The sequence below is a fragment of the Tachypleus tridentatus genome, chromosome 1 (assembly GCF_004210375.1).
Source record: "Tachypleus tridentatus isolate NWPU-2018 chromosome 1, ASM421037v1, whole genome shotgun sequence".
In the NCBI taxonomy this organism is placed as follows: domain Eukaryota; kingdom Metazoa; phylum Arthropoda; class Merostomata; order Xiphosura; family Limulidae; genus Tachypleus; species Tachypleus tridentatus.
Genome location: NC_134825.1, coordinates 27,193,495 through 27,209,421, shown reverse-complemented (window position 1 = coordinate 27,209,421; position 15,927 = coordinate 27,193,495). Strand labels below are relative to the sequence as shown.

The 15,927-nt window shown below is 34.3% G+C and overlaps 1 protein-coding gene across 3 annotated transcripts in view; it reads left to right on the top strand.

Annotated features, from left to right (window-relative positions):
• The first annotated feature begins 11,059 nt into the window (after positions 1-11,059).
• LOC143244850 (uncharacterized) overlaps positions 11,060-15,927 on the top strand; it is a 39,287-nt gene continuing 34,419 nt past the window's right edge. For all 3 annotated transcript variants that reach the window (XR_013025353.1, XR_013025349.1, XM_076490268.1), the window contains exon 1: positions 11,060-11,436. The gene's annotated coding sequence lies outside the window, so the exon portion shown is untranslated. The remainder of the gene's footprint in view (positions 11,437-15,927) is intronic.

Below are 15,927 nucleotides of genomic sequence, written 5' to 3'. Positions count from 1 at the left end.
TCCACATGCCCTTAAGTTACAAAACATAATACAGAAGAATCTACGTCTGAAAAGGTGACACGAGTGACATGTGCACAATTTTTTCCATGACATATTAGTTCAACCATCAAGTAGTAAAGCAAGAAAGCTGTATTCATGCAATTAATTATAGACATATACCTGTCAAGTGTCTAGATGCAACTCATGTTAATTTCTGTGCTCATACAATCGAAAGAGGCGCTGGGAAAATGTCATCCTTGTAAGCTAGATGGACTGTGGAAAGCCTGAAAAAAAAATGAGTAGGCTACAAGTATAGCAGTCTTGCAACGAGCTTTTAGCAATGAAAACTAAGCTGCCATGCTATGTTCAAGATGAACAGTCGTCAGATAGAAAATGGCCGGATGTAGAGAAATGGACTGTAACGAGGTGGTGAGGCTCCAATATCATTTTAATCTAATGTACTCAACCTCCGATAAACTGTTCATATGAACTTCATAAGAAGAGCATGCAGAAAATTTAAAGAACATAAACTTTTCTGACTACACTGTCTTCATGCTGTCACTTGGTATCAAGGCAAGGAAAAGAACATTTACAGTTTTAGGCACTAACAGCAAAACTGTTTCGCATTATTAACAATACTGGCAAAATCACCACTCTACGGATGGTTTGTGTTATTAATAATTGTTGTATTCATACATCATTAAAACGCTTAGAAAAAACATTTACTAAAAATATTTTTGGAGAAAGTACTACACAGGAGAGGTGCTCGCATTGTACTAATTAGTCATGTGCAACTTATTGCATCAAAGTGACTCAATGTACAGAGCTAAAGTTGTCATAAATTTTACTGATTATTTTTATATATTAAAAGTGGTATCATTTATTGACAAAATAAGAGTTTTAAGAACTCCTTTCTTGGTACTACATTTAAAAATGACATCAATAAAGCCATAACCAAACCCTCATACTCTCATGTACAATCCTATTGAAAGTTCTTGTTGTGAAAAGAGTATTTTTATTTAAAATTGTGTTATATTGTAATGATTGTTTGTTTTTTTAATTTTGCGATAAGCTACTCGAGAGCTATCTGCATTAGCCGTCCCTAATTTAGCAGTGTAAGATCATCACCACCCACATCCAACTGTTGGGTTACTCTTTTACCAACGAATAGTTGGTTTGCCCGTAACTTATAACGCCCCTACGGCTGAAAGGGCGAACATATTTGGTTCGACTGAGATTCGAACCCGCGACCCTCGGATAACGAGTCGTACGCCTTAACACGCTTGGCCATTGCGGGCCTACATTATAAAGAAATACTACAGTTATTTTTCGAATTGTCTAAATCTTAAATACCCAAAGTGTGGAAATTTTCATGTATTTTTGTTTGTAGTGCCATTCAATAAATGAAGCAGTTATTTTGGTTAGATACATAGATATTGACATACATACTACGCCCATTGTAGTAAAACAAAAGCATTCATATTGTACACATTGTGTCTTTTGATTTTATCTGAATTTTAGTGTGTGTGTGTGTTTCTTATAGCAAAGCCAAATCGTGTTACCTGCTGAGTTCACCGAGGGATTGTTTTAGTTATATTATGTTTTTACGACATGAAGCAGTATATTCTTATATTTTTGCTGTCTTTATTGTAAACTTATAAAAATTAGCATTATAAAATTTTATTACAATCTAAACAAGAGTTGATAGTTGCTTTAGATTGTTTTTTTTTCTAGAGTAGATTAATATGAATTCGTTACTGTCAAATACACAAAGGTCTTAGGTTTTCTTCGCTTAAATGCATTATTGAAAGTAAAGTGCACGATTTTATCAAACAAACTAACGAACTTCAAGGAAGTGGAAAATTATGTGTTTAACTAGATTGATCCAAACGCCATGTTACCTCTCCAACCAGAAAACAGTATCTATCCCTCTTTCTTTATTGTTATGTACACTTTTCCAAAAGTATCTACAGTAATTCGATACACACACACACACACGCAACTTCACATCAAATCACACTGAAGTACTCTAAAGTATAGTTTACCGTATTTAAAGGGTCCGGCATGGCCAGTTGGTTCAGGCACTCAACTCGTAATCTGAGGGTAGTGGGTTCGAATCCCCGTCATACCAAATATGCTCGCCCTTTCAGCCGTGTGGACTTTATAATGTGACGTTCAATCCTACTATTCATTAGTAAAAGAGTAGCCCAAGGGTTGGCGGTGGGTGGTGATGACTGGCTGCCTTTCTCTAGTCTTACACTGCAAAATTAGGGACAGCTAGCGCAGATATCCCTCTTGTAGCTTTGCGCAAAATTAAAAAATAAACTATATTTAAAACTGTAGAAAGAAATTTCAAATATTTTTTCTCTACTGAGGTAAATCGGAACCAATAGGTATTCATCCATTTTACTAAGTAATTCTAAATAACTACACAAACTTTTACGAAGACAGAACTGGGTTTACTATATAGGATCACAGTAAATGTACTAACAATAAGTTAAAATATTTAGAAATGTTGCCGAACGTTTTGTATTCAACATTTTTAGAAACAATTAACTCAGTAAAGCACCATATTAATCATCTCACAACAGAAAAAGATTTTTATCGAAGATGCTGAATATGCTGTTACTGTAACTGCTCCAGAAGTATCGAAAAATAAAAATTGAGGAACGAGAAAAAAAAATAAAGAATCCGGTTACATCAAAAATAAAGAAACAGCGCGCACACATCAGTGAATTAGGATCAGAAATGATTAATATATGGACAGCAGTGGCTCAAAAACAGCGCTGAGCCAATAAGTGAAATGAAAAACAGTTTTCATAATTATACAAATAAGCTACATGTTACGCTGCGCACTGCGTGTACAAAAAAAAAAAGAGAGACATAAATTTAATAAAGACATGGATAAGTTCACCCTATAAATGGTTTAACTGTTTCAACAACTTTCAACTGTTAACTCTAATATGCAACTGTACACCATAAGTGTAAAAGTGACCCAAGGCCTAGTCATAGCTTTGAAAGAAACCATCACAAGTGTATATAGACATACACACACATATATATATGCATGAATTAACCGTAATCTTTGGAGCAAAGTAACTTGAGTGTTGAGGTAAAACAGCTCAATATGCAAACTTTAGAAGAAAATAAAAACTATTATAATACGAAAGCATAAAACCGAATGGATATCTTGAATTATATAGTTGTAAAAGGGTTGATTGTCAGAGCTACAAAGTACCGTTTGAAGGTGCAGGGTAGCTTTTTCATGAATCTGTTTTCACAGTTAAGCATTAAGAAATAATAAAAGAAGGATTAAGTTCTATAAAGAGCAGATAAAATATGTGAAATATTTATAACAGACACACACTTGGCCTTTAGTCGAATAAAAAAAACAATTCAGTTTTGTCATATATTATATTTATTTATTTATTATTTTCGATATATTATATTTATTTATTTATTATTTTCGATATATTATATTTATTTATTTATTATTTTCGATATATTATATTTATTTATTTATTATTTTCGATATATTATATTTACTTATTTATTATTTTCGCATTGCCTCTAATATTCTACACATCTTTCACCATTGTTTAGACCCTTCTTTGATGTTGACGAGTTTGTTTGTGGTAAAAGACTTTGATGCCACCCAGTTCTTAATTCGTAATATTTTCAACTGTTTAAATAGTACTAGTTACATCACTCGTGAATTATTATGCTTATTATAAATTTGTCATTGAAAGAACGCCGTACTATGAACATGCAGTACCAGTGTTTAAACCCTTTAATGATTAGCCCGAGTTAATTAGGGTAAATAATTCCACGCCCTTTCTTTAATTAATTGCCTGAATTTATCATTTTATCACTATAATATGTCAAAAAAGCGAAAAAAACTTATTTCATAAATAAATAAATAAAAAACTGACACGAAAATAGTTGATAAAGTTAAGATTAACTTCAGTATCGAAGACAATCACAAGAAAGAACATTCTTTATGACATTAGTTTATGTTAGTTTGGTTGATTAGATATAGTTAACATCTAAAACAGCGTGTTTGTTACTAACTTTTGAGCCACTTTATTTGTGTTTATTTTATGTTGCTACTTAAACTGTATTCAGTATTGGATGAACATCCATACAGCATAGCAGTCCAATGAAAAATCGCGCCTTTTGTCTTCTGAAAGTTTGTCAACCAACGCATATGTGAGGCCTTTAGTTTATGTCTATAGTTTCTATGCTGTAGATAGCACCAAGATGTTTCACTATTGTTACATTATACACTAACTCCTCTTTTCTTGTAATGCTGGGGTAAAGTAAGAAAAATGGAGCGTAGCAGTTGTTTCAAAACTTAACTAAAGACACTTGAATCGGACCTAGAACATCCTGTCAAGCTCTCATTGCATTTAAGTTAAACGTCAGGAGGGGTAAAAGGTTCTTATGAATCTATATAACTTTTCCATAGAACATACATTGTACCTCAATACTGTCTAATCCTTCAATGATTTATATCAGAATTTGAAATAGATATTCGACCGTACAAACTCTTCCTATGTCAATGTCGTTTAAGCCTACAAAGGAATTTAGAGAATTAGTATATCCTACTATGAACTTACAGCTTAAATTATATATCTCTAAACATTTTTTACTTTTAAAGATGATGTTAATTAGCATTTTCACACATACCAAACGACCTATTGTGGTCGTTTCTCTCAGTGCCATTTTCCCACAACCTCTTACTATCATAAAACTTGAATTGATAATAATCAAAACCTAGTCTACTTCTAGGAGAACAAATCTTATCCAAAATAATTTTTCTCTCTCTCTCTTTTATTCAAGGTTATCTGTTGTTTTGATGACAACCAAAACTGTTTTAGTGCTAGTCCGCCTTTAGAGTTCAACTTAATGAATTCTGGCTCTTATAAATCAACTTGGTGACTTTTGGTCTCATTTAATACTAATAAATCAATTTTATGACTTTTGGTCGTACTATGCTCTTAGAACTTCATGACTTTTGGTTCTATTCAACTCTCAGAATTTAAATTGGTTACTTTTGGTCCTACTAGATTCTCAGAAGTCAACTTCATGACATTTGGTCTTAATAGGCCCTTGAAATTCAAGATGATTTTTGGCCCTTAACGTTTCGTTTATTAATTTATCTTGTCCTTCTCTTCCTTCATCATTGAGCTAAGAACATAAGAAATGTTACTGTTGTTCCTTACAAACAGTACGTGCTGCTAACTGTGTTACTGTTGATCCTTACAAACAGTACGTGCTGCTAACTGATTATTTCTTCCCCTGTAGTTAGTGGCTTTAAATTAGGGACGGCTATGCATAAACCTTGGTGTTTCTAACCTGACCATTTAGCACATATTTTCATAACTTGATAAAATTAAAACTGCTAAGTACCATTAAATAAAATGTCCTCAAATAATACAGTCATAATTGTCAGTTAAATGAAAGTTCTTCAGAAAAAGTAGAAAGACAAATATCAACTGACAACAAAGATATTCAAACCGTTGTATCATATTCAGGTCAATTTCTAGTAATAAAAGATATAAAACGTAAGGACATTTCATGGTTCCAACTAAAACATTTCCAAATTAAAAAAAAAACTCGTCTCCTGAACAACAGTCGCCGACGATCACTTGAAGTATTGCTGATATTCATATTAAGACACAAGATAAAGTTAGGTTTAAACAGAGATCAATGGCACTACAAAGACGTTAAACCAGGGACGTAGCCAAGGGGGTTGGAGTTAACCCCCCATGGACCCAAACTTTTTAGACAAGTTCAGTTGCCACCTGTGAACTTTCATAAAGATCCGTGATTGCAATGCAGATAATTTCACACACAATAAATGGTCAAATGCAAATTTCTGATTGAACACTTTTTTAATATAGCAAGTTTTGTCAAAACTGGAGAAATACAATCGAATATCTATGAAAGGCTCAAACGCCTGTTCGTTCTTGCCAGGACATCTACAACACAGTTTGGTTCAACTTTAATATCACGGTGAATGTATAATGAAGCCAGACCATTCAATTGATCTTCAGTGGTGGTATTTTTCAAATACGTTTTGAGTCTACTGAAAGTTGAAAACGAACGCTCCACTGAGCTCGTTGACACAGGCAGCGTGGCAAATACTTTCAACAGTCTAGAAATGACTGGGAACATTTCTACATTGCACATTGCATATGCATCTATGACATTTTTGGTCTGTTGTTCGCAAGTGATTTGTTCGCATACCCTAAGTTCACCTACTGCAGCTAGTGAGGTGCTGTCAATCTCAGCCTTGTATATATTGACCAACTCTTTAATTTGGTCATAATGTTGTGCTGTAGATTCTGATCGTTTTGTGGTAGATCCTTATGGTAGCAGACACATGAAGTTTGTAAGGAGAGTTTTGTGACTGGACAGATGGTCACATATTTGTGAAAGATTGGTTGGTTGGTTGGTTTTGGAATTTCGCACAAAGCTACTCGAGGGCTATCTGTGCTAGCCGTCCCTAATTTAGCAGTGTAAGACTAGAGGGAAGGCAGCTAGTCATCACCACCCACCGCCAACTCTTGGGCTACTCTTTTACCAACGAAAAGTGGGATTGACCGTCACATTATAACGCCCCCACGGCTGGGAGGGCGAGCATGTTTGGCACGATTCGGGCGCGAACCCGCGACCCTCAGATTACGAAGCGCACGCCTTAACGCGCTAGGCCATGCCAGGCCTGTTTGTGAAAGAAAGTGATCAACAAATGGTACAAATACAACAATACGAAAGTACTCCTCACGGCTATTGGTTTGTGGGTTAGCATTGTACATCTGCCTTTTAGCCTGCCTTGTCATTATGACGTCAATTTGGAGCTCACTACACAGAGTTTGAGCCTCACAGAAAATGTGTTAAATTAATTCACAGTATTATTTCTGAGTGAACGGATTAAATCTTCCACTATTTCTGAGTGATGCATTGCAGCACCTAAATCAATGTTCTGTTGCTGCAGTAAGTGGCATAGAGGTAAACTATAGGAAAACAATTTAGCAATGGTAAGTAGAGTGATGATGAATTCTGACTGTGTTATAGAACACAACAATTGATTGGGTTGCGTGGCAGAACTTCTGTCTTGCCAATCTGATATGGTCTCAAGGGCATCTGCAACTGCATGGATTAATTCTAGAAAAACAATGACTGAGTCATGCCTCTCAACCCACCGAGTGGGGCAGAGACCTTTCAAACTTTTTTTTTCGATTAAGATGCTTTATTCTCCACCGAAAGAGCCAAAACGTGCTTTCGTTTGGATGTATTGAAAAGTTTTCAAAGCTAGAAATTACTTCCATGCAATTTCGCACAGGAACCTCTTTACCAGCATCAGAAATTGCCAAGTTTAGGGAATGGGCACTACAGTGCACATAGGGTGCAAGTGGGAATTTATCAGTTATGTGTCTCTGGACACCATTGAATTTCCCATTCACAGAGGTAGCACTGTCGCATCCTTGTCCTCGCAGGTAAGCCATGTCAATATCATATTTTGTCAGATTGGTTATGATAACATCAGCCAAGTTTCTGCCTATGACATCATAAACAGGTATAAATTGCAAAAAATCTCCTCTCATTGCAAAAGAGTTGTCATTGGCATGCAAATATTTAACACACAGCGAAAACTGTTCAATGGCTGAATATCTGTTGTTTCATTAGCAAATATTGAGAAACACTTTGCAGCATTAACCCTGTTGACCAAAGCATCAAGAACATGAGTATTACAGGCATTGATGATTTCATTTTGAATTTGAGAACTCAGATGCGTAGTATTCCTCTTTGTACTCTTAAGGCTTACTGAAAGCTTGACATCACCCTTTGCACTGTAGCGCAAAATTGTCCAAAAATTCCTATCATTCTTGATGGGCTCCTCATCAGTTTCACCAACAAACATTGGACCAGAATCATATTTTCCCCTCAAAGCTAAACCCTGTCTCCCACATAGCAATACAGTATCAATAATAGGCATTAAATATTGCCGGTTCTTTTTCATTACTTGCTTGTAAGTTGCATCAAGCTGCAAGTGCACAGATAAACTTGTGTTTACGACCTGTAGAAAATTATTAGCTTTTTCTTCGCTGTCTTGGGGTACTGTTTCAATTAATGTGCCTTGAAGTCTTCAACAGCCTTCTTCCAGTTTGTATATGGAAATTTCACTGGTTGTCCAAATTTCTGGCTTCCAACACCAGCACCATCAGGAGCAAAAAGACAGCAGTACTTGCAAGAAAGCACCCTTTGCATGTTGACTGTAGAGTAGCCATCTCCATTGTTAAAGTCAACGATGCAAAGTGTTTACATGATTTTTAATACAAAATTAATATAATGAGGGGTCGACTTATCTGTTTACCAATGCTGATATCATCAGAAATGTAATTTCCAATGTCCCAGATTGGACCTGAGGTGGTAGTGGCAGCACTGGTAGAAGGCCACGGTGATGACTATGACAATTCAGATTCAACCTGACTGGCTGCAACAGATTGATCAGGTTCAGCCTCATGAATGGGTTTAAAGAACCCATGCAGTGTCTTTTGCTTTTTCCGGCTTGACATAGTGAATGATTGTTTATCGCAACTTCTGTTTGTCAACGTCACATTCACAGTACCATTCGCGCCATCTATAGTGAATGATTCACTATAGATGGCGCCAATGGTACTAGGTTAGTGCCATGATGCTGCCAGCCTGCCACGGTGCCACCCACTATTTATTCGTGAATTTAATTCTTGAAATCCAGAGAATCTGAACATACACTGTCTATGATATTTGAATACGTAATATAAACACTATACATATATTTTGCACTCTCCTGAATGGCTCTATATTTTATACGTTGCTGACAGGACTGTAGGCCTACTTTGCTGGGCCTGATAACTTTAAGTTATATATTATATATACATAGGCCTATATATTTATTTGTGATGAAAAAAATAAAACAAACACCTCAGTGTGCCATTCTAAAATTTACCATAAAGGTGGTCTCAGAATGCATAATTCAGGCTTTTCTTTTATGTTTTTATTTTAAAAATTCCCAGGGAGCATGCCTCCGGCTCTCCCTAGCATGGATTTGTGTCTGTGGCTCTTGCATCAAGCACTCAAACTAATTCCTCCCCACCAAATAGCCATTTCTGGCTACGCTCCTGCGTTAAACATATATATTTTACCAAGATTCCGTTTAGGGAAGAGGAGAATGTACTCAGCGCTGCAATGAGACTGCTTCATGATATCATAAACATTTTTACGGACTTAGTCATGCATTCTTCAACACCTGATGCTCGATATCAAAACTTGAAAGGAGAAAAAAAATAGACGCATTAAAAAGTACAGAATAACATAGAAATAAGTTTCGATCAAATGTTAAAACTCTTGATAAAAATAGCGCTTAGTCCTAACAGTGACACAGTTATACAATGCATTTGACCAATCAACTTATTGAGTCAAAAATAACACTTACTACTGGCAACTAAGTCTAAATGATAGCTTCTTTCTCTAGAGAGGATAGTACTGTTGGTTTCTTTTCAGGAATTTTTTCCTGAGTTTGTTCTTATTCAGTGGCGAATTTAAATTTTTTTTGTCCAGGGGCTAATAATTTTTGTGAACCTACATCCCATATAATTTTACATATAATAAAATTATCAATGGGCCTCCATTAAAACCATGGGCCCTGGGGCTGAGCCCCCTCTAGCCCCTACCTAAATACGCCACTGTTGTTATTTGCCAATAATTTAACTTTGTTACATACAATATTTGAATATCCCCTTTTACAACAGAGGGAATTGGCAATTTGGCTTGTCAGAAAAATAAAACAATTCTGGTTCTATATTTGATAGATTAGTATCCGAATGAGGTTTAAAAATAGCTTAAAAGACCTATAAAAGCCTTAGAAATCTAAGTAAGTTTGACCATGGTTTTGAAAAACATGTTTACTTTGAAATCCTAATAGATAACTTTAAAACTTTTTTTACAATGTGTATTCCAGCCGAACTAGTAAATCTTATTAGTATATGTATGTTTACATTAAACTCATCCCTGAAACCAGAGAAGATATTGGCTGGTTCATTAACACAAGAGTTTCATCTCCAAGGTAAGCAGAAATAATAAATTCACACTGAAGGAGACAGTGCACATAAACAAATTAAAATTGGAAGCAGCAAAAAGGCCTGATATGGTTATTATGATCCCTTTTCTGTGACACACAGCTTTCGTGGCATCATTCTTAATGTTTTCTCACACCTTCAGAAAAATACCACCAAAATGTTTCATGTTAAGATACTAAGCAATATTTATAAATATCTTAAGAATCTAGTTCATATTTTTTCAGAACTGTTGTAGCGCGTCAAATCAATGAAAACTAAAGGTGAGTCATGTTGATTGCGAAGCAGTTTCGTACTCACGGTTATAATTTGGTCTAGAGAAAGAGAATAACTTAAACTTCACTTCCGTTAATATATTACTTATAATAATTTAACTTCTTGAACGATAAATATCATTACTTTATTGGTCACAAATTTATTTTGTTCAGAATATAGTGGAACATTTAGAAATTATTTGATATTGTTGGACTTTCCATTGATAAAGTCGCGCTATGCACGAAATGCCTCTCTACAGGATACTTTTAAATTTGCACAAAATATTCGTATTGACCGCTAGAGTGAAGTTACCTGGGCTTGTGTTAATACATAGACGACGTTTCTTCAAAATTATGGTTTCTTATTTGAAAACGTAAAAGTGTATGAAAAGAGATAAAAGTACAGAAGTTTTGTTACCATCATTGTAAGGCCGTAGCAAATTTAGCAGACTTTGACAAATACCCAAATAGCAGATGAAACGCGAAAAATGATATTTTAACTATCAACAAGAAGCTAGCAAAAAATACTTTTAATTCGCATATTTTTAATATAATTTTAGAGTAATTTTGCCATACACAAATTCATTTTAATGACTAATGGATAAAGTTCGAATTTTATTTTATTTATTTATCTATTGTATAGGACTATCATAAACGTCAAGTACGTAACTTACAGGTTATATATAGACTTAAGAAGATATTGTGAGATTGTGACGTCAGATATCGTTGTTGTGTCGGTATTGTTGACTTTTAATATAGGTTTAACTTTGAAAAATTATAACATCCGAATCGTGTATGACCATTTTGCCATTTAGGAAATATATATATATAAGTTTTTAATGTAAATAAAGATTTGGTTATTATAATTATATTAAAAGAAAACATTAATAAAACGTCAGATTCCCGAGTTGTGAAACTTGGTTAGGCCCAGTGTAAATATAGTTATTTACCAATACAGCGATCATGTTTTCGAGGAATAATTGCACTAACATTACTTACTATTGTTAGTGAATGTTGAAAAGTGCATTAATTTTTGTCTGTGGAAATGTAATCATGTAACCGCGTAGTAAAGTTTGCTAAAGGTATGTTGTTACTACATGTTTAAAGTAAGTATTGATCGCTGTGTTTGTTACTGCTAGTTTGAGTAGTTGGTTTTATTACTTTTGAGTTGTAATACAACTTTCTATCTTTAAGACATTCCCGAGCAATTTTTAAATATCGCATACTAGGCCATTCTACTTACTAGGAACACTACTAGAAATATTAATTAGTTATTATTAAAAGTTATATATTTAGTTAGGCCTATTGGGGTACTAATATGAACTACTGTTAATATAACTGATACATTGTGACAAGTTGCTATACTAATAAGTTCATTTGATGTAAATGAGGTAACTTTCATTGTGACTTAACACTGTGATAGATACATGTTTTTTTTTAGGTTCATCTTGTATAAAAATGTTTTCTCCTGCTCTAGCAATAATGACTCCTATTTCTTATAAATAATTTGTAGCTTGGTATTTCAAAATACCATATAGTACTACTATATAGTAGTTGCTATACTACTAAGTTCATTTGATGTAAATGGAGCATATTTCATTAAGAATTTGTACTTGTGATCATACTGAAAGAAATGTCAATGTAACTTGAAAATTAAATGAAAATTGGTTTGTGATCAAAAATGTTAATTCCAATACTGGATGTAAGGTGAAACTGAAACAGTGATGATGAATTTGGTTTAGAAATTAGCATACCTCTTGTTTATGTTATCAGTTTGGAATCTTTTATACAAGTTAAACAAGATAAATAAAATTATTTATGCATATACTATTTGTAACTTAGTTTTATTAATGTTTATAGACAAATATACCTATTTTTTAATGTATTTACTATTTGAAAATTAGAGAGTAAAGTAAAAGTTATTCAATACAGTAGTTTTTCACTTTTGCTAAGATAAATTTGTGTATGTTCATTGCTAAGTACTAAGATAAGAAAATTATGTAGAAGATTAAAATGTATATAGTTCATTCTGCTTTGGTAATGTTCACACATAAAAGCTGTGAGAACTCTAGAAATGCATGCACATAGATATATGTATTAACATTTTTTCACAGTAAGCAACCTTCTGTATTCTGTACCAACTGATTTACAGTTGTTTACATTTTCCTTGAATGTATTAAAAACACAATTTATGAAGTCAACAGATAATTTAATAATGTTATAAAATTACTGATAAAGAGCTTCAGACATACTAACAAGCTATTCATGGACTCCATCTTCACACAATTATAGATAACATGATTTCCATTCACACACATACCAGTTCCATCAATAAATAAAAAAGGAAAAGACTAGTTTGCATTAATTATATGAAAATAAACAGTTGCTGCATTACCTTGATGAGTGAGTTCATGTGGCACTAATATCACAACAAAGAGGTGCACAAGACATTTGATGTACTAGAGGACAAATTACAGAATAGTATCTTGTACTACATTAATAATGATTATTTTCAATATGGAGGTTAATTACCTGTTTTCTATCTCTAAAGGACAAGAAAAAGCAGTTTTTAATTGTGTACTCTAATGATTAGGTCAGGACCCTTGATAAATATAGGGACCCAAATAACCAGGGATTACCAAAATTCTTAGCATTAATAACATAAAATCATGTTAAAGATGTTATTTGTAAAACACTGAAAAAGTCATGCTGTTGGAACAATAAAAAAAATATCAGAAACCTAGCAATGTTACTAAATTTGTAGATAACACAAATTCTATCATTCGCAAACAAATTATCCTAAATGGGCAAACCTTGGATGTCTAGCACCACTTTAAAACATTATTTTTATTTCTTATATATTGCTAAAATGAAATTAGAACAATCAGTTATGCAGTTTTAATATGTAAGTTGTGTACATAATTTTAATTTATATAAAGGCAGAAAGTATGTTGTAATATTAGTATATGTTTTAGACAAAATAATGGCAAGCATTTTTTTACCTTATTCATTACATTTCATATCTACTGTTTTTGGGAATAATTGGTATATATACATTACAGTAGATCTTCAGAAGACATGCATTTTATAGTGTCATTGATCCAAATATTTCTAATGTACCAGAAAGTACCATTTCAACTAATAAAGCATAAAATGTATTTTTACCTGATAAAATGTTATCAATGAACCATTGAATGTACATGCAACAATGAAGTACCTTGCTTAGCTCGCTTTGAAACTAATGTGCAGTTGCTAATACTTTGCTGCTTTACTAAGTGTTATGTATTTGCTCCTGTCTTTCCCATCTGTTTTTAACCTTATGTACATGTACAATTTAGAAAAGCATTATGTTTATACATAAATATTAGCAAACCACATGTAGTATTACACCTGTGGATACAAATAACAAAACACTATTATTTCTGAAATGTTCTTTCTCATCTTAATTATTTTTCACCAGTTTCATGAATTTTAAGTCTGGGATCTAATTTTGCAGATAATCTACACTAAAAATATTCAAATACTGCTTTTCAACTATACATAAATAACATTAATTAAATACATGTTCTCCTTGGTGTAGATTCCTGTATATGGTGATGGGACCTCCTAGGGAAGGTTCTGTTCTTTCAGTTTATCTCCTCTGGGATTTAAACATCCACCCACATATTTATTGTGCATGATGAGCTGTGAAGGGGAAGAAAGGATCCTGGTGGTTGAAGGGTCCAACCCTATCATACCACTTTGGCCTTGAATTCCAGTAGATAGGTGGCCTTGGGGTGGCCCCCTAGGGTCAATTGGCTGGTCCACTTGGGTTATGGTCAACCAAGTTCCAGTGTTGGATGTTCTCAACAGGTGTTGTGGACATTGTATCTGATTCTGATGTTTGGGGGATGTTTGCTAACAAAACCCTGATGTTACTGCAGTGTCTTTGTTTGTCATTGTAGTGTATCCCCTTGTGGGGCTCCATGGTAGGTGAGGTTAGTGGGCACTGAAATATTCTTTTTTTTTTATTATGGATCCACAAAATACAAACTTAAATAGCGAAAAACAGTACGTAGGTAAATGGCAACATTTTGAAGATTCTGTGCAGCAATCTTCAACATCTATAACACTTGTACCTCATTTTCTTATACCACATTCTTTTTCAGACAAATCTTTGGGACAAATGTCTTTTTTTTTTTTATTATTCAGAATGGACTTGCTGGCTCTCCAAAGTCAGTCAAAAAGCTTTGCTCTGATGAAATATTGGTGGAAATATTCTTTTTTTTTTATTATGGATCCACAAAATACAAACTTAAATAGCGAAAAACAGTACATAGGTAAATGACAACATTTTGAAGATTCTGTGCAGCAATCTTCAACATCTATAACACTTGTACCTCATTTTCTTATACCACATTCTTTTTCAGACAAATCTTTGGGACAAATGTCTTTTTTTTTTTATTATTCAGAATGGACTTGCTGGCTCTCCAAAGTCAGTCAAAAAGCTTTGCTCTGATGAAATATTGGTGGAAACATCCACATCTAAACACAGTGAACTCCTCTTACATTCAAAAGCGATTGAGGATATACCCATTGAGGTTACACTCCATGCTACTCTGAATTAGTTACGAGGAATTATTGTTGAGAGGACTTTGAAGAATCCCCGAGTCAGAGATTCTCTCTGGTTTCTCCACCCAAGGAGTTTCTGCAGTGAGGCATATCTTCACTCGCAAGGATGGAATTATGATGCTGACCAGTGTCTTCATTTTAACGTTTACATCACCACATTCACCTGCTACTGTCAAGGCAGGTTATCTTAATTGCAAGGTATGACCATCCATTCCACACCCTTTCAGATGTTTCCAGTGTCAGCTTTTCAGTCACTCAAAGACATCATGTCATGGTTCCTTGACATGTGCTCGTTGCAGTGGCAAAGACCACTATGCCTGTGATTGTGAAACTGACCCCCATTACATCATCTGCAATGGCTCTCACCCATCCTACTTTCATTCTTTCCCTAAGAGGTTGAAAGAAAAAGAGGTGTTGTGTTTGAAGAAGGTTCAAAACATAACTTACCCTGAGGGTTGAAAGTACTGTCCACCACTTCTTCTCGGACGTATGCTGCTGCACTTAGTTCCACTACTACAGTGGAAGTGCAGACGGATCTCTTTGTGCCTCCAAAAGAATTATTGTCAAACCATAAGAAAAGTCTTTTGATCTCCATGGTTAAAAAGTTGAAGAATCAACATCAAGACCCATGTCTGTCCCTAAGATTCATTCCAACAAACCCCAAGATCCACTTCCTTTGGTTTCAGGTATGGGCATTTCTTCAGGTACATCTTCTCCCACTCCAAGATGCAAAATGATAGTTCATTCATGTACTCAGTCAATGAAATCCTCTTCCAATGTCAAAGACGTGTCCAGTAGACCCAGGACAGGATCCATCGAGGTCTACAGACCTCCCTCAAATAAAGATGAAAGATATGGTCAAAAACAGAAGGGCTCTCCACCCAATTTGCCTGCACATAAATAAAAATGGCCACTTTGATACAATGGAACTGTTGAGGTTTACGTTCTAATCTGGATGACAT